Source organism: Oryctolagus cuniculus, chromosome 6 (assembly GCF_964237555.1).
Source record: "Oryctolagus cuniculus chromosome 6, mOryCun1.1, whole genome shotgun sequence".
NCBI lineage: Eukaryota > Metazoa > Chordata > Mammalia > Lagomorpha > Leporidae > Oryctolagus > Oryctolagus cuniculus.
In genome coordinates, this window is record NC_091437.1 from 92,010,617 (window position 1) to 92,026,260 (window position 15,644).

General features: G+C 44.5%; 1 long non-coding RNA gene across 3 annotated transcripts in view; it reads right to left on the reverse strand.

Annotated features, from left to right (window-relative positions):
- The window catches only part of LOC103348037 (uncharacterized), a 142,532-nt gene that overhangs the window by 58,591 nt on the left and 68,297 nt on the right, over positions 1–15,644 (reverse strand). The gene's annotated exons all lie outside the window — the stretch shown is intronic.

A 15,644-nucleotide genomic window follows, 5' to 3' on the forward strand; every position in this document is an offset into this window, starting at 1 on the left:
AAACAATCTCAGCACCAGAATTTGATAAATTCTACCAAACTGTATTATAAAATCTGTTTTATACAAGTTGATCCAGAAAATAGGAAAAAAGTAAAATATATCCACTTCATCTTGTAGCATTAATGTAATCTTTCACTCAAAATCAGATAAATACAATAGAAGAAAGGGAAATAGGCCAGTTTCACTTTAAAACACAATTGCAAATATCCTAAATAAAATGTTACCTGAACCCCACAGTGTATTTTTAAATGTTCCATAATTGAATATATTGTATTCCAGGTGATGGGGTCCAGGAAAATGTTACCCCAAAATATGGAACCTTGGCTTATCGACTATTTGGACTGAAAGAATCTGAGAAATAGCATTGCAGAAGTATCTGTGTCCTCTCCCTGTCCTTCTCCTCTGGAGCAGGTGATAAAACCTAGGAAAAATTTTCTGACCTTCCCACAAAGCAGACCCTAAGATCCTCATATGAGAGATGCCCTCCCTCTAACTGGGAGAAAGGAGAATCCTTATTTCCGAAGATAAAATATCACAGAGAAAAATCTGAACCAACAGGCCTGGCCAAGTTTCCCCTAATTGATCTCATGACAAAGACATCACAACAAAAGGAAACTGCAGATCAATATCCCTCCTAAATAGAGAAACAAAAATCCTTAAGAAAATGTTAGCAAATTGATCCCAGCATTAGAGACAATACACCATAAATTATCCCAGGAATTCAAGATTGGCTTGACATTTGAAAATCAACTAATATGAGTCACAAAATAAAAGAAAAAACAATATGATCATCTTAATAGAGTCAGCAAGAGATTTGACAAAATTGAAACACATTCAAGAATAAAATCCTCAACAAATTAGGGGGAAATAGAACTTCCTCAATATAATAAAGAGTACCAACATAAAACATGCAGGTAACAAATTTCATAATAAAGATTCAATACCTGTCAAATAAATTTTTTTTTAAATCTAAAAAAAAAGAAAACCTAAATTTAATATGAAAATACCTAGAAAAACATAAATTATCAAATTTGGTGCAAGAATGAATGATGAATTTGAACATACAAATTCAATCCCTATCAAAATCCCAAAAGAATTTTTTATGTAAGTAGACAAATTGACTCTAAAACTTGCACAGAAATTAAAAGTTACTAGCAGAAGCAAACAATCTTGAAAAAGAACAAAACTGGGGGCTGACTCTGTGGCGTAGAGGGTAAGGCCACCACCTGCAGTGCCAGCATCCCAGATGGGCACTGGTTCAAGTTCCAGCTGTTCCACTTCTGATCCAGCTCTCTGCTATGGCCTGGGAAAACAGAAGAAGATGGCCCAAGGAGCCATGTGGGAAGACCCAGAAGAAGCTCCTGGCTCCTGGTTTTGGATCAGCACAGCTCTGGCCACTGCGGCCAATTGGGGAGTGAACCAGCGGATGGAAGCCCTCTCTCTCCCCTCTCCTTTTCTCTCTGTGTAACTCTGACTTTCAAATACATAAATAAATCTTTTAAAAAAGAAAAAGAAAACAAAATTGAAGGATTTGCACTATCTAATTTTTTTTTAAGATTTATTTATGTATTTGAAAGGCAGAGTTATGGAGAGGCAAAGGCATAGAGAAAGAGGTCTTCTATGCCCTGGTTTACTCCCCAAATGGCTGCAATGGCCAGAGCCAGGCCCATCAAAAGATAGGAGCCAAGAGTTTATTCTGGGTCTCCTATGTGGGTACAGGGGCCCAAGGACTTGGGCCATCTTCTACTGCTTTCTCAGGCCATCACAGAGAGCTGGATCGGAAGCAGGGCAGCAGGGACTCAAACTGACGCCTGTGTGGGATGCCTGCACTGTAGGCGGCAGCTTCACCCACCAGGCCACAGAGTAGGCCCCTGCACTACCTAATTTCAAAGCTGACTTTAAAACTATAATAATCAAGAGAATATTGAATGATAAATAAATCCATTAAACAGAACAGGAACTTCGGAAAAAGAAAATACATACACATTAAATTTATTTTTCAACAGATGCCAAAAATTTCTTTATTGGGAAAAGGAATATCTCCTTTAAAAAAAATGTTTTATTTATTTGAAAAGTAGAGTTACAGAAAGAGAGAGCTTTCATCCACTGGTTCACTTCCCAACTTTCCAAATGACTTAGGCTGGGTCAGGCCTAATCCAGGAGCCAGGAGCTTCACCTGGATCTCCCACATGGGTGCAGGGGTCTAAGCACTTGGGCCATCTCCTGCTGCTTCTGCTCTAGGCTTCTGGCTTGAGATCAGCGCAGCTCCAGCCATTGCAGCCATGTGGGGAGTGAACCAGCAGATTGAAGACACCCCCCTCCCCGCTTCTGCCTCTCTGTAACTGCCTTTCAAATAAATAAATATTTTTTAAATCTAAAATTATAAATCTCTTAGAAGAAGAGAAGAGTGCCTTTGTGACTTGAGAATGGGCATAGGTTTTTCAATACTTACTTTTTTAGAGTTTAATGTTCACAGAAAAATGAAGCAGACAGAACCCAGAGATCCCGTGTACCACCTGCTTGGCACATGTACAATCTCCCCTGCTATCAACATCCCAATCACCCAATCACTGTGACTATCAGTGAACCAACATTAACTCATCATTATCACCCAAGTCCTTGTTTTACCTTAGGTTTCACTCTTGATGTATATCCATGGATTATGACAAATGTGTAGTAAAAATATATTCACCACCATAGTGTTATTACAAAATAGTTTAACTAACCTAAAAGTCCTTTGAGCCCATATCTCTTTTCCCTCTACTCTCTCTCTCTGGCAACCACCTCTGACCTTTTCACTGTTTCTACAGTTTTGCCTTTTCCAAAATGCCATATAGTAGGCTTCTTAGATATGGTAGTATGTATAATATATATGGGATATATATATATATATGGTTTGGCTTCTTAGATATGGTAATATGCATTTCAGCTTTCTTAGATATGGTAATATTGTATTTCAACAATTCTTTTTAGATGTATGATAGTTTATTCATTCATCTACTGAAGGATGACTTGTTTGATTGCAAGCTTGGACAATCAAGAACAAACGTTACAAATTTCCATGTGCATATTTTTGTGTGGACCTAAATTTTCAACTCCTTTTTGATAAACACCAAGGAACAAAATTACTAGATCATATAATAGGAGATGCTCAGTTTTCTAATAAACTGCTATACTGTATCAAAATGGCTGAAACATTGTGCATTCCCACTGGCAATTAATGAGCGCTTCTGTGGCTCTGCATCCTCATTAGCATTTGTTATTGTCAAAGCACAGATTTAAGGGACATAGAAATCACAAACTATTAAAGAAAAAAGTAAAAATTTAGAAATAAAAATTTAGAAATTCTGCTCATCAAAATGTTGCAGGAGTTCCGGTGTTAGTGTTGCAGTAGTGGCAGAAGGTGTGTGTGGCTTCAATTGTTTGGGCCTGTGTCTCATCCCCAAGAAATATGGCAGATTCTTTTTGTCTGACATTACAGCTCTTTGTGTTGCAGTTCCTCAGGCTGAGCTCTGTGCATTGCAGCTCTGTTGTAGCCTCTCATTTCCTTTTGGATCACAGCTTCTTCTCTCTGCTGGGTTCATCAAAGTTTGCAGTTTTCTGTGTTTCTCTTTGCTGGGTTCTTGGTCTCGCAGCCATGAAGAATAAGGCACACAGACAAGGAAGAGTTAGCCACGTGAAGGAAGTTTGTTGAAAAAAGCAGACAAAGGTCTCCAGTAGCCAGGAGGGGCTCCCACCCTGGAAAGGGCTACTGCCCTGCAAAGAGTTGTTTGCCCTGAGCTGCTTCTCAAGACTGCCTGGTTCAGATTTTTATGAATTTCTAAATGTGGAAGTTCACCTGATTGGTTACAGTGTATGCCAATTACGTATTCTACAAGAACCAACTGGGGAGTCAGCAGAGCCTGAATGTGACTGATTTCACCAGGATCCAATGAAGCCCATGTTACACAGGGAAGTCAGAGATGTTCTCAAACAGGTCTGTAGTGGGCAGGACCTTTGACAGATGCAACATATGAAGATTATGTTGTATGTGTTTCTCTCTTCTCCCAGGCCCTCAGGGCTCCTTGAAGGTTACATCATGTATGTTTCTTCATACCATCCTAGGGGCCACCTGGAGTCCCTATCATTGCCCTCTCTGAAGAGGTAATCCTAACTGCCATTACGGAAAGGGGCAACAACCACTCTGGCTGCTTCATACTGAGAAGGGGCGTTGCTGAGGGGTGGCAGTCAGGACCCTCCCCAGGAGGCCTATCCAAGGGTCCCTGGTATAAGGAGATTTCCATGTAAGGCACCACCTGCATGACCATCTTTAGTTTGATTGACTGGAGAGAGAGGAAATGAATTGGATTAGAAAATTTGTAAGAAAAGGACTGAGACCAGGGCTACCAAGAGCAAGAGCAGAGGGACCACTTAGCCTCGTAAGCATGTGAGGAGGTGGTCTTATATTGAATATCACCATTCAGAGAGTTCATTTACCTGGATGACAATGTCTTCAGCCCTATCCATGTACATGACCACCTGCTGTGAAGATTGGAAGTGGCACCATAGGGTCAGGTCAGGAAGACAGGAGACTAAGAGGCAAGACAAACAATAAGGCAGAAGATGAAGCTGTGCTGACAGCATCCTCCATGACTGTGTGTCAAAACCCACCATGGACTGCAGACTCCTGCTCATCTAATACGAGCAGCAAGAAGCTTTGCCTCCCGGGTGGCATACTGCCTTGTCTTTCTTGGCCTCCAGTATGTTCCATTCCTGCCCCCGGGCCTGATACCACTGTGTAGCAATGTGCAAGTGCTATGGAGAAAGCACAAAATGTTGTGTGACTCAGTGTCTCTCCCTCTCCAACTCCTCTGTGTGCAGCCACAAGGGAACTTGTCTCTCACATATGCTCATCTTCTTCTCTGCTCTTCTACTCCAAGGAGCAAAGACAGCAGGAGGCCTCCCCATTCCCCGAGACCTTGAGCCACCATTCCAGTCCTAGATACCTAGCTGGAGGGTTCGCAACTCCTTGAACCACACACACACACACACACAAACACACAGTGTTCTAAAGAAAGGAACTTCCAGCACAGACTCCGGTGTACTATCAACAATCAAGCCAACTGTCTCACCCAGGCATCCATTCCCTGTCTGTCTTCCCCACCTCCTCCTGTTCAAAGGGGTCTGCAATCGGAGCGGCTGCTTTTGGGTGAGTTTTGCAGCTGATTCTCCTGAGAGCATTGAAGACACTCTGTATCTCGGTTAAGCTTGCCTGCTGCTCACAAGCAGGAGGTTTCTGTGGAAACATGAAGTCAGAATGATGAAAACCCACCAGAAGTATTTTAACATGCAGTCAGTTATCACGTAAAGGAGGTGAGCCAGTTACAAACTTGTAGCTGGCCAGCACCACGGCTCACTAGGCTAATCCTCTGCCTGCGGCGCCTGCCTGCGGCGCCAGCACACCGAGTTCTAGTCCCGGTTGGGGTGCCAGATTCTGTCCCGGTTGCCCCTCTTCCAGGCCAGCTCTCTGCTGTGGCCCAAGTGCTTGGGCCCTGCACCCGCATGGGAGACCAGGAGGAAGCACCTGGCTCCTGCCTTCAGATCGGCGCAGCATGCTGGTCACAGCAGCCATTTTGGGGGGTGAACCAACAGAAGGAAGACCTTTCTCTCTCTCTCTCTCTCTCTCTCTCACTAACTCTGCCTGTCAAAAAAAAAAAAAAAAAAAAAAAAAAAAAAAAAAAAAAAAACTTGTAGCATCAAACAATATCACTTTTACTTTTCTAAAGTCAAATGTCTTGTGGAAGCTGCAGTTTCTCTCTTCAGCCCATCAATATTTTCTGGCCACCAAAGGATTTGCCAAAATTGTTCACTGATGCAAAGCATTTATCCATAAAATGACTGAGAATTGAGCCTTAACATCAGATTAACTTGTGAGAATCAGGAAGACTCCTTAAACCACATGGTATTCTGAATGTCGAAGAGTGTATTCCTTGGAGAGTGCCCACTTCAAATCATCAGGGAAATATTGGGGCCCCATCCCTCACAAGGGGACCTCCCAGATTAAAGGAGCTTCTATTGTCCCAGAGAAGGGAGCACCCAATGCCACCACTTTGGCTGCAAGGTCCAGCAATTGATTTCCCTTGGTTACTTCATCTGTCCCATTTTAATGTCCTTCACAGTGTGTAACAGCTACTCCCCAGGCAAGAAACACTGAGGATAACAATTTACCTATCTCTTGATATCTGATAGGGACACAGTTCTGGTAAGGAAGTGTCTCTCCTTCCAGATGGTCACATGGGCATGGCAGATTTGATAAGCATAATTAGAGTCTGTATAGATGGTAACCATCTTGTCTGTTCTCAGCTCAAGGGCACTCATCAGCTCTGCCAATTAGACACTTGTTCCAAGGGCAAGAAAATGCTCACTGGTTCCTTCTGTGGTGACTATTGTATATCCTGCCCCATGGATCCATTTTTCCAAGGATTGCTTCTACATTTCTTCCCTCATCCTTCCAATCTCATCCAGTCTCATCTTGCACAGCATTCAACTTCTACAAATCTTCTACACACTTACTCTCTTGATTCCTCTTCGTATCCAAAAAGTTCTTTCCATCAAAATCCTCTTTCTTAACCTTCCATTATCAAGGATACATTCTCATGCTTTTAACTTTCTCTACAAATTTCTTTCTTACCTACTGGTTCCTTCAGCTAAAATCAAACCTACTTTGCTGAGGGCTGGCAGAACTGGGCCTTTGAGTTTGGGACTCTTTAGCCCCTCTCTTCTGGAACACTGAGAAGAGCTTTACTACCTTCTTGTGATATCATCTCAGTGAGAGTACAAAGGAGAATATTGCCCACTGTTAGCCGTCACAAAGCACACTGAACACTGGAGTAAGGGAAAGAGTTTATTGGGGAAAACCCAGCAGACTGGAGGGGAGAGACGAAGAAGGATAAGAGAGAGAAACAGAGTATAAGAGAGAGAGAGAGAGAGAAGAGAGGAGCTAGTGAGGAGAGAAGACAGAGCAGAGAGAAGAGAGAAGAGGAGAGGAGAGGAGAGCAGATGAGAGGAGCCAAGAGAGCAGGAGAGAAGAGCCAAGAGAGAGGAACCAAGAGAGAAGAGAGAAGCCAAGAGAGCATGTGTTCAGGAACAGGCCCTTTTAAAACTTTGCCCGAGGGCGGGCAGGGAAGCAGGAGCAGCGAATCCCATTAGGATGGGGGTGGAGCTTCACAACAGTGGTTGGGCCATGTGGCCACCTGGATTCCAGCAATGGCAGTGGGAGCCAGAGCCTAGGATGTAAATCAGGGTGTAGATCGTGCCATAGATAAAACTGCGCCAGTTTCCTAACACCCACAACAAAGTTTTTATGTCTCCTATCTAAAACAGTGTCCAGTCCATTGCTTTTAAAGCTATCAGAAAACTTGTATCCAAGAACATTTGTAAATCTGATTGTAAGTGTCTTCAGGGAATCGTACAAAGTGATGGATGGCAAAACATTTTAAATAGCCACGGTTGCAATTATAAAGCTCATCAATTAACAACAGGATCATCAACATTTTATCATAATTTTTATATAATCTTCAGGATACTTATGTCAGAAACACTCTTATGTTATCATAACTTACAGTTTAGCCTCATTTCACATCCTGACAATACCTTTAATATAATCCAAATAGCCTAATTAGTTAGTATCTCTGCAAGATGAGAGATATATCCTTTGACATTTCCAGGGCGCCAACTGGAAACATCAAACTCTGAAGAATTTAGAAACTTGATTTTCAGAAAGCTTGTCAAAGATGCCAAGAGGACTTAAAATATCTGGTCAAAACTAATCCCTTTATCACCATGAAATGGTATCCATCCAATTAGGCAACCAGTTGTGTCTAGATTTAACCACAGTAACAACACCTTTAAAATCCAATCTCCCGCCTAGCGGCGCCGGCACACCGGGTTCTAGTCCCGGTTGGGGCGCCGGATTCTGTCCCGGTTGCCCCTCTTCCAGGCCAGCTCTCTGCTGTGGCCAGGGAGTACAGTGGAGGATGGCCCAGGTGCTTGGGCCCTGCACCCCATGGGAGACCAGGAAAAGCACCTGGCTCCTGGCTCCTGCCATCGATCAGCGCGGTGTGCCGGCCGCAGCGCGCCGGCCGCGGCAGCCATTGAAGGGTGAACCAATGGCAAAGGAAGACCTTTCTCTCTGTCTTTCTCTCTCACTGTCCACTCTGCCTGTCAAAAAAAAAAAAAAAAAAAAAAAATCCAATCTCTCCCAGTCAGAATTTAAGAGCACATGAGATCATCCAAGTTATGGGATGCTTTTAAAGTCAGAACCAATCCAATCTAGACAGAAGTCAACCTGTAACCATATTTAAGAGAGGGGAGAGGTTTAGAACCTTTTATAAGCAAAATACAAATTCATCTCAAACAGTTATTATTTTTTCTAAATTGAGTCTCATCTTTTTAGAGTTCCAGAAATCCAATTGGAAGTCCCAAGGGCAAAGACTGAGTTTAGATTTGTCAGAGGTTTAAATCAACCAATGAACACAGAGAATTAACCTATTTAACCTGTGTCCTTTTAGTCACTCAAAGTTAAGATATTTATTTCAACATTTTAGAGGGCAATCCACCTAAGGCTCAATTTTCCTCTCTCTCTCTATATATATATGTATATATATATATATGAACTATATATATATATATCTGAACTGATCTAAAGAGATCTAAAGAGGAATTGGGGACAGGGGAAAGGGGCCCCACATATGTGGACTGTCCTTACCAGGCTGACACCTTTGAGCAGGTCTCAGTTTGAGGTTTGGGGATCAAGGGAAGTGCTCAAATAAGTCCCAAATAATTTGAGTGCTTCCCAGTGGGTTGGCGACCCCACAATGGGTCAGTTTTTGAAATGGAGGATGCAGAGCCAAGGGTGTGCCCACAAGTCTCTACCTTTGCATGGCTTGGCACATTGCAAGGCCTCCAGTTGGGCAATTACTGGCTCATAAACAGTATGCCCAGTTTGTTCACACCATAAGATTTCTTTGTCTTGTCCTTAAGTCCCCACCTCTGCCTAAAATGAGAAATACTGAAACAAGGTGTCCCCAGGTCCAGACTGTGCAGGGGATGGAGCCAAATGTGCCTGTTTATGTTCCTTTACCTTCTCTTGGTTTCCCAAGAGCTTAATCTCAAACAAAACTGACTGGCTGCCTGCATCTGAAGCATAGCCTCCCTAGTCAAAACTGGGATCAATAAGGATGAGACAGACACCAATACTCCCGGCCACTGGACATCAATGCCTATGGTCCCGTAAGGAGAATCCAGGAGTCTACATAGGAGCATTTTAAAAAGCTGTCTCTGACCAATTTAAGACATATTCATTAAAAGGAATAGGGTTGCCCTCCTCTGGGTCTTAGAGAGAATAATGTCAGGAGAGCAACTCCTGAGACAGGCATTGGAAGAAATGACAGGAGATGCTATCAAAATTCCAAGTAGTAAGAAAAGTCACTCTGCAGAAGTAACAACTCAAGGTGCTTGTCCAAGTCCTGGATGGCATCTCTTATTGGACATACTGAATTGTCTGTCCTTCCACAGAGTTCCGAGACAGTGAGGTATGTTTTACTGGGCTCCTTTTTAGTCTCTCTAGGAAAGCAGAGCTGTTCTCTGGTCCTTACTCTATCATAGTTTACAGCAAGGGCAGTCAGAGGCCATGAGGCAAAGCGGGCAAGCAGCAGCTACGTGGAGGAGTCTCAGTGGCTTAGGTTAAAGATTACAGATTCCTGAAGGGCAGCTGGAATCTGGGTCCAGTTCGGGAGGCCTCAGATAACGTGAAGAGTTGCCTCGTCCTGAAATCTTCAATTCCTCCTGGATCTTATCCCAGACTCACACAACAGACGGATCTCCTCAGGAAGAACAGTGCAGTTTTTAGTCCAACAACCTTGCAGGCTATCAGAGTCTTGGGTCCAGTCTAGCAGTCATCAGGTAACGCCAGCCAGAGTGTTGCCCTGGCCTGTAACTTTCAATTACTACCAGACTTCTTCCCAATTTCACGCACTGGGCCAATCTTCAGGAAAGGAAACTGAGTCAGTACAGGTCCAACATTCCCAAGGCCAATTGGCAGAAAGGGATCGATCAAGCCTTTCTCAACAAACCTTACCTCTTAAGTCTGACAGCTGCACCAAGCACATTTAACTGGCTGACAGGGACCCAGCGTTTTGAGTGATAGAGGGCTATAATGGAGTGTGGGTGATCCTGTGTCTGGCTGGGAGACTGCCTGCCACCCCATGCAGGAGGATAAAGGTCATAGCACATCATGCCTCCCGAGACCCTGGTAGGGGGTTCAGCACACTGAGCCACACTTGACCTGACTGCTGGCAGGCGGCAGGAGCCCCAGGCACATTTCCCCCACCCCCACTTCCTGTTGAAAGGCCTTGTAATTGTCAATCAGGTAAACAACTCCCAGGTGTGGCCCAGACCCATAAGGACCACCTGGAAGGCTATGTAGGCTACGGTGATGTTCAAGCTGATTGGAGAAGCATAGAGGTGCCAGTATCAGCTTTGTCCTATAGAATTAGTGTTGCCCTGAACTAGCTACTCTCTTCTTTGCCTGCCCTCTAAAAGCTTGTGGCTCATTGTTCATAAACAGACATGTTCACTGAAACGTGTCTCTGGTGCCTTTTTTATTTTTTTACAGGCAGAGTGGACAGTGAGAGAGAGACAGGGAGAAAGGTCTTCCTTTGCCATTGGTTCACCCTCCAATGGCCGCTGCAGCCGGCGCACCGCGCTGATCCGAAGGCAGGAGCCAGGTACTTATCCTGGTCTCCCATGAGGTGCAGGGCCCAAGCACTTGGGCCATCCTCCACTGCACTCCCTGGCCACAGCAGAGAGCTGGCCTGGAAGAGGGGCAACCGGGACAGAATCCGGCGCCCCGAACGGGACTAGAACCCGGTGTGCCGGCGCCGCTAGGCGAAGGATTAGCCTATTGAGCCGCGGCGCCAGCTCTGGTGCTTCTTGTTGAAGAACACCATTGCCCCACAATCCCGACAGAATGGGCCTCGCAGGTCGAGCCCGCAATGAAGAACAAAGGTCTCAGGAAAAACAGAGGCGAGAGAAGTCTGCTTTCACTCCCCTTCCAGTGATCCCACACAAGACCCCCAGAACTGTTCCAGGAATTCTGGTGTTGACGTTGCAAGAGCAGTGGCAGAAGTGTGTGGCTTCAGTAGCTCAGCTCTGTGTCTCATACCCAAGAAATGTAACAGATGCTTCTTTTCACTGAATTCTTTCAAAATGACACAGCTCTGTGTTATAGCTCATGTTGTGTTACAGCTCTCCTCTCTTCTCTGCTGGGTTCATTAAGTATTGTGGTCTTCTGGGTTATAGCTTCTCTTCTCTGCTGGGTTCTTTGTCTCACACCATGAAGAAGGAGACACACAGACAAGAAAGAAAGTGACAAAGTTTATTGAAATAAGCAGAGAAAGCTTCCTGCATCTGGCAGGGGCTGCCCAAAAAGGGGCTCTGCCCAGAAAAGGGTTGTTTGCCCCCAAGCTGCTTCTCAAGACTGCCTTGCTCAGATTTTATGTGTTTCTAGAAAAGGAGGTTCACCTGATTTGTCCAGGTATATGCTAATGAGGTATTCTACGTGAACCAGTCAGGAAGTCAGCAGAGTCTGAATGTGATTAGTTGACCAGGAACAAATCCACAGTAACCTAAAGTGGAAGTCGTGTTATATTAGGGAGGTTAGAGGTGTGCTCAAACTGTTCGGTGGTGGGCAGGTTATTTGGGAGATGCAACATCTGAAGAATACATTGTGTATGTTTCTCCCTTCTCCCCTTCTCTCAGGGCTTCTTGAAGGTTACCTCATGTGTGTTTCTTCCTTTTCATTCCAGGGACACCTGAAGTCCCTATGAAAGATTTTATAGGAGCCGGTGCTATGGTGCAGTGGGTTAAGCCACCGTCTGCAGTGCCAGCATCCAATATGTGTACCAGTTCGAGTCCCAGCTGCTCCACTTCCAACCCAGCTCCCTGCTAATGCACCTGGGAAAGTAGCAGCAGATGGCCCAACTCCTTGAGTCCCTGTACCTATGTGGGAGACCTGAGAGAGGCTCCTGGCTTCAGCCTGGCCCAGCCCTGGCCATTGCAGCTATATTGTGCTTCTCACTCTCTGTCTCTCCTCTGTCTCTGTAACTCTGACAAATAAATAAATAAATATTTTAAAAAAAAGACTTCATAAAAAATGAACACACTAGGAGAACATACTTATAACGCATATATATAACAAAAGACTAATATCCAGAATATAAAAAGAACTCGTACAAAATAATAACAAAAGAAAAAAAGCAAAAGACTTGAATTGACACTTCATGAAGACACATATACAAATAGACAATAATCCATGAAAATTTTCTTGATCTCTTTAGTTACTAGGGAAATGCAAATCAAAACCAAAGTAGAAATTAAATATATGTTCACAAAAACACTAGCTCAAGACTGTTTACAGCAATGTAATTCATGATGGACAATAAATTGGAAACAATTCAAATTCCCATCAACAGAAATAAGGACAGTGAGTTATGGTTTTTCATAGAATAGAATGCTGCTTAGCAATAAAAAGAGATGAACTTGCCATGCCATTATTCCTACAATGCCGTGACTTGGATTTGAACTGAGGTTGCTGCGGCCACAACACAGAATTCTAACTGTCGCTCCCCATCTTCGTGGAGGAACGACACTAGACCCTGCGCTGTTCTTTTGTCTGCTCGGCCCTTCCCGGGTTTGCTGCTGGTTCTTCCCGGGTTGGCTACCGTCCCTTCCACCTCCGTGGAAGGGCGGTTCCCCCTGCCACTTTCCCCACTTCCGCGGGGGAGCGGCACACCGCCAGCCGGCTCTCTCGGGGGCTGCACAGGTGTTCCTTCAGATAGATGTTCCCCTTAGATGTGCCTGGTGCATGTTGTCTCTCTCCTCCTTTATAGTCCTCTTCCACCAATCCCAACTCTGCTACCCACACGCCGAGTACGCTGCTCTCCTCCAATCAGGAGCAGGTCCTGATGTTTATTGGTTGAACTGGAGGCAGCTGTGTAGAAGCTGTTTCCTCCTCTCCCAGCGCCATATTGTGGGAGAGCAGATGCATAGAATAAGTCTTAATTCGAGTAACAGTCTAGTCCCAGTTGCTCCCCACACTAACCACTATACGATCATGGTGAGATAACTAATAGCGTACCTGAAATGTACTGTATTAGAGTAAAATAGGCATTTTGAGATTTGATGGTTGTTTGCAGCCCTTGTCTCTTCTATTGAAGAAGTGGTTTTTTTTTTCTCTTCATACTCTTTATTGAACTCTTTTGCTTAGTGTAGTGTTAACTATACAATCATTAAGAAAACTGAAAATAGATCTTTCTAAAAATTAGGAGTGAGAAGGTGAGAGGGAGGATGAGGAAGGGTTGGATCCTGGGCAGGAAGGAGGGTAGAGTGCGAAGTATCGCTATGTCCCTAAATGGGTAGGGACATGAAATACATGAAACTTGTATAACTTAATTTTTTAAAAAGGGATAAACTATTGATCCATGCAGCAACTAAATGAATCTGAAAAAAATATTGAGCAAAAGAAGTCAGAATACTGAAACACATTCTGAATGATTCCATGTATATGGAGTTCAAACATGGGATAAACAATCTCTAGTTGTTGTGGGAACCAGGAAGCTGGGGTAGAGCTAAGGTCCAACAGCTCTTTGCTGACCTCCCCGACCCTCAGCATTGGTGGATGACTGGCAGTTCCAGTTGAGCTGAAGTTTCACAGTTCTGGGTGAACGGGGGCCTAATAGCTCCAGCCATACAGAGAGGCAGTGTGGGTCTGACACTGACATCCCCAGCGAGACCACCACTGAGAGTTCCTCAGGGATCCAACAAGGTCCTTGATTGCCAACTCCAGGTGATGTGTGTATTTGCCAACCACAGCAGAAGAGCTGCAGCTGGCCCAGCCCAGATAAGCAGTCCCCTTCTGTGTACTGTCCAGGCTCTCTCCCCTTCCTGTGCATAGAACAGGCCTTCCTTCCTGTGCACCATGCAGGACCACCTCCCATGGACCAGCAAGCCCCCACTCTTTTCCAAGTAGAAGAAACTACAAGTTCCAAAACTGGTTGCAACCAGTGCTAACTGGAAATAGGCAACATGACTGTAGGATGTCTCTCTACTGATGATCTTTAGGTCACTATAATATCATCACAATAAAATTACCATCAGGGCATGCCTACTCCCATCATGAACCTGAGGCCATCACACTTCTAGTACTTCCTAAAATGGGTGGTGCTTGAGCCCCACCTCTAATTCAGCCCCCTTTTGAATATTCTGGGCTCCACACCAGACATCACCCCCAATGCCACTGGAGGTTATAAAGAGTAGGCCTAGGAACCAGTGTTGTGGCGTAGCAGGCAAAGCTGCCACCTGCAACACCAGCATCACGTATGGGCACCAGTTTGTGTCTCAGCTGCTCCACTTCCAATCCAGCTCCCTGCTAATGCACCTGGGGAAAGTAGCAGAAGATGATCCAAGTTTCTGAACCCCTGAACCCACATGGGAAATCCAGAAGAAGCTCTTGGCTCCTGGCTTTGGCCTGCCCCAGCCATGGCCACTGCAACCATTTGGGGAGTGAACCAATAGAAGACCTCTGTCTCTCCCTCTCTCTTTCCATAACTCTTTCAAACAAATAAACAATCTTAAAAAAAAAAAAATAAGAGTAGACCTAATCTTGTTGAGTAGGCCTTTTCCTTACTCCAGGCTTTTTCTTGGCTAGGGGCCTTTTTCCTTTGTAGAGGGCTTTTGGGCTGAAGTTTTTCCTTAGAGTGAGATTTTTCTTTGTTTTCGAGGCCTTTTTTCATTTTTGGCTGATGTGTTCATGCGTGACTTGGTTCTTGAGCTTGCACTTTTGCTTTGCTCCAAATAAATCCTGCTCTCCTGTACATCTCACGCCTCCACTTCTGAATTCTCATGTGTCGAGGGAGGAACCTGCAGTAAGCTTAGTCGCACAGCACAGTCATAGAAATCATAGCAGTTTGTGTATGGGCGTTGGTAGCTGACTGGCTGAGTTCATAAAGACAATGTTCTTAGTAATGGTAATGTTTTATATCTTCATTGTGGTAAAGTGATGCAGTGCATGCATTGTGTCAAAACTCATGGAATAGTGGACTTAAGGGGGCCCGTGCTGTGGTGTAGAGGGTAAAGCCGCTGCTTGCAGTGCCAGCAGCGTTCTATATGGGCGCCAGTTAAAGTCCTGGCTTGATTTCCCTGCTAATGTGCCTGGGAAAGCAGTGGAAGATGGCCCACGTCCTTGGGCCCCTGTACCCTTGAGACTTGGTTGACGCTCGAAGCTCCTGGCTCCAGGCTTCAGCCTGGCCCAGCTCTGGCCATTGTGGCCATTTAGGGGGTGACCCAGTGGATGGAAGATATTTCTCTCTTTCTCTGTCTTCCTCTGCTTCTCCTTCTCTGCAACTTTCAAATAAAATAAATAAATCCTAAAAAAATAGTATACTTTTTTTAATAGTATACTTAAGATCTGTATATGTTGCTATAAAATCACCTCAATAAAAAATGTCTCGGGGCTGGCATTAACAGTGGGTTAAGCCTCTGGCTGACCTGCTTCTGATCCAACTCCCTGCTAATGCTCCTGGAAAAGCAGCACAAAGTGGCCCAAC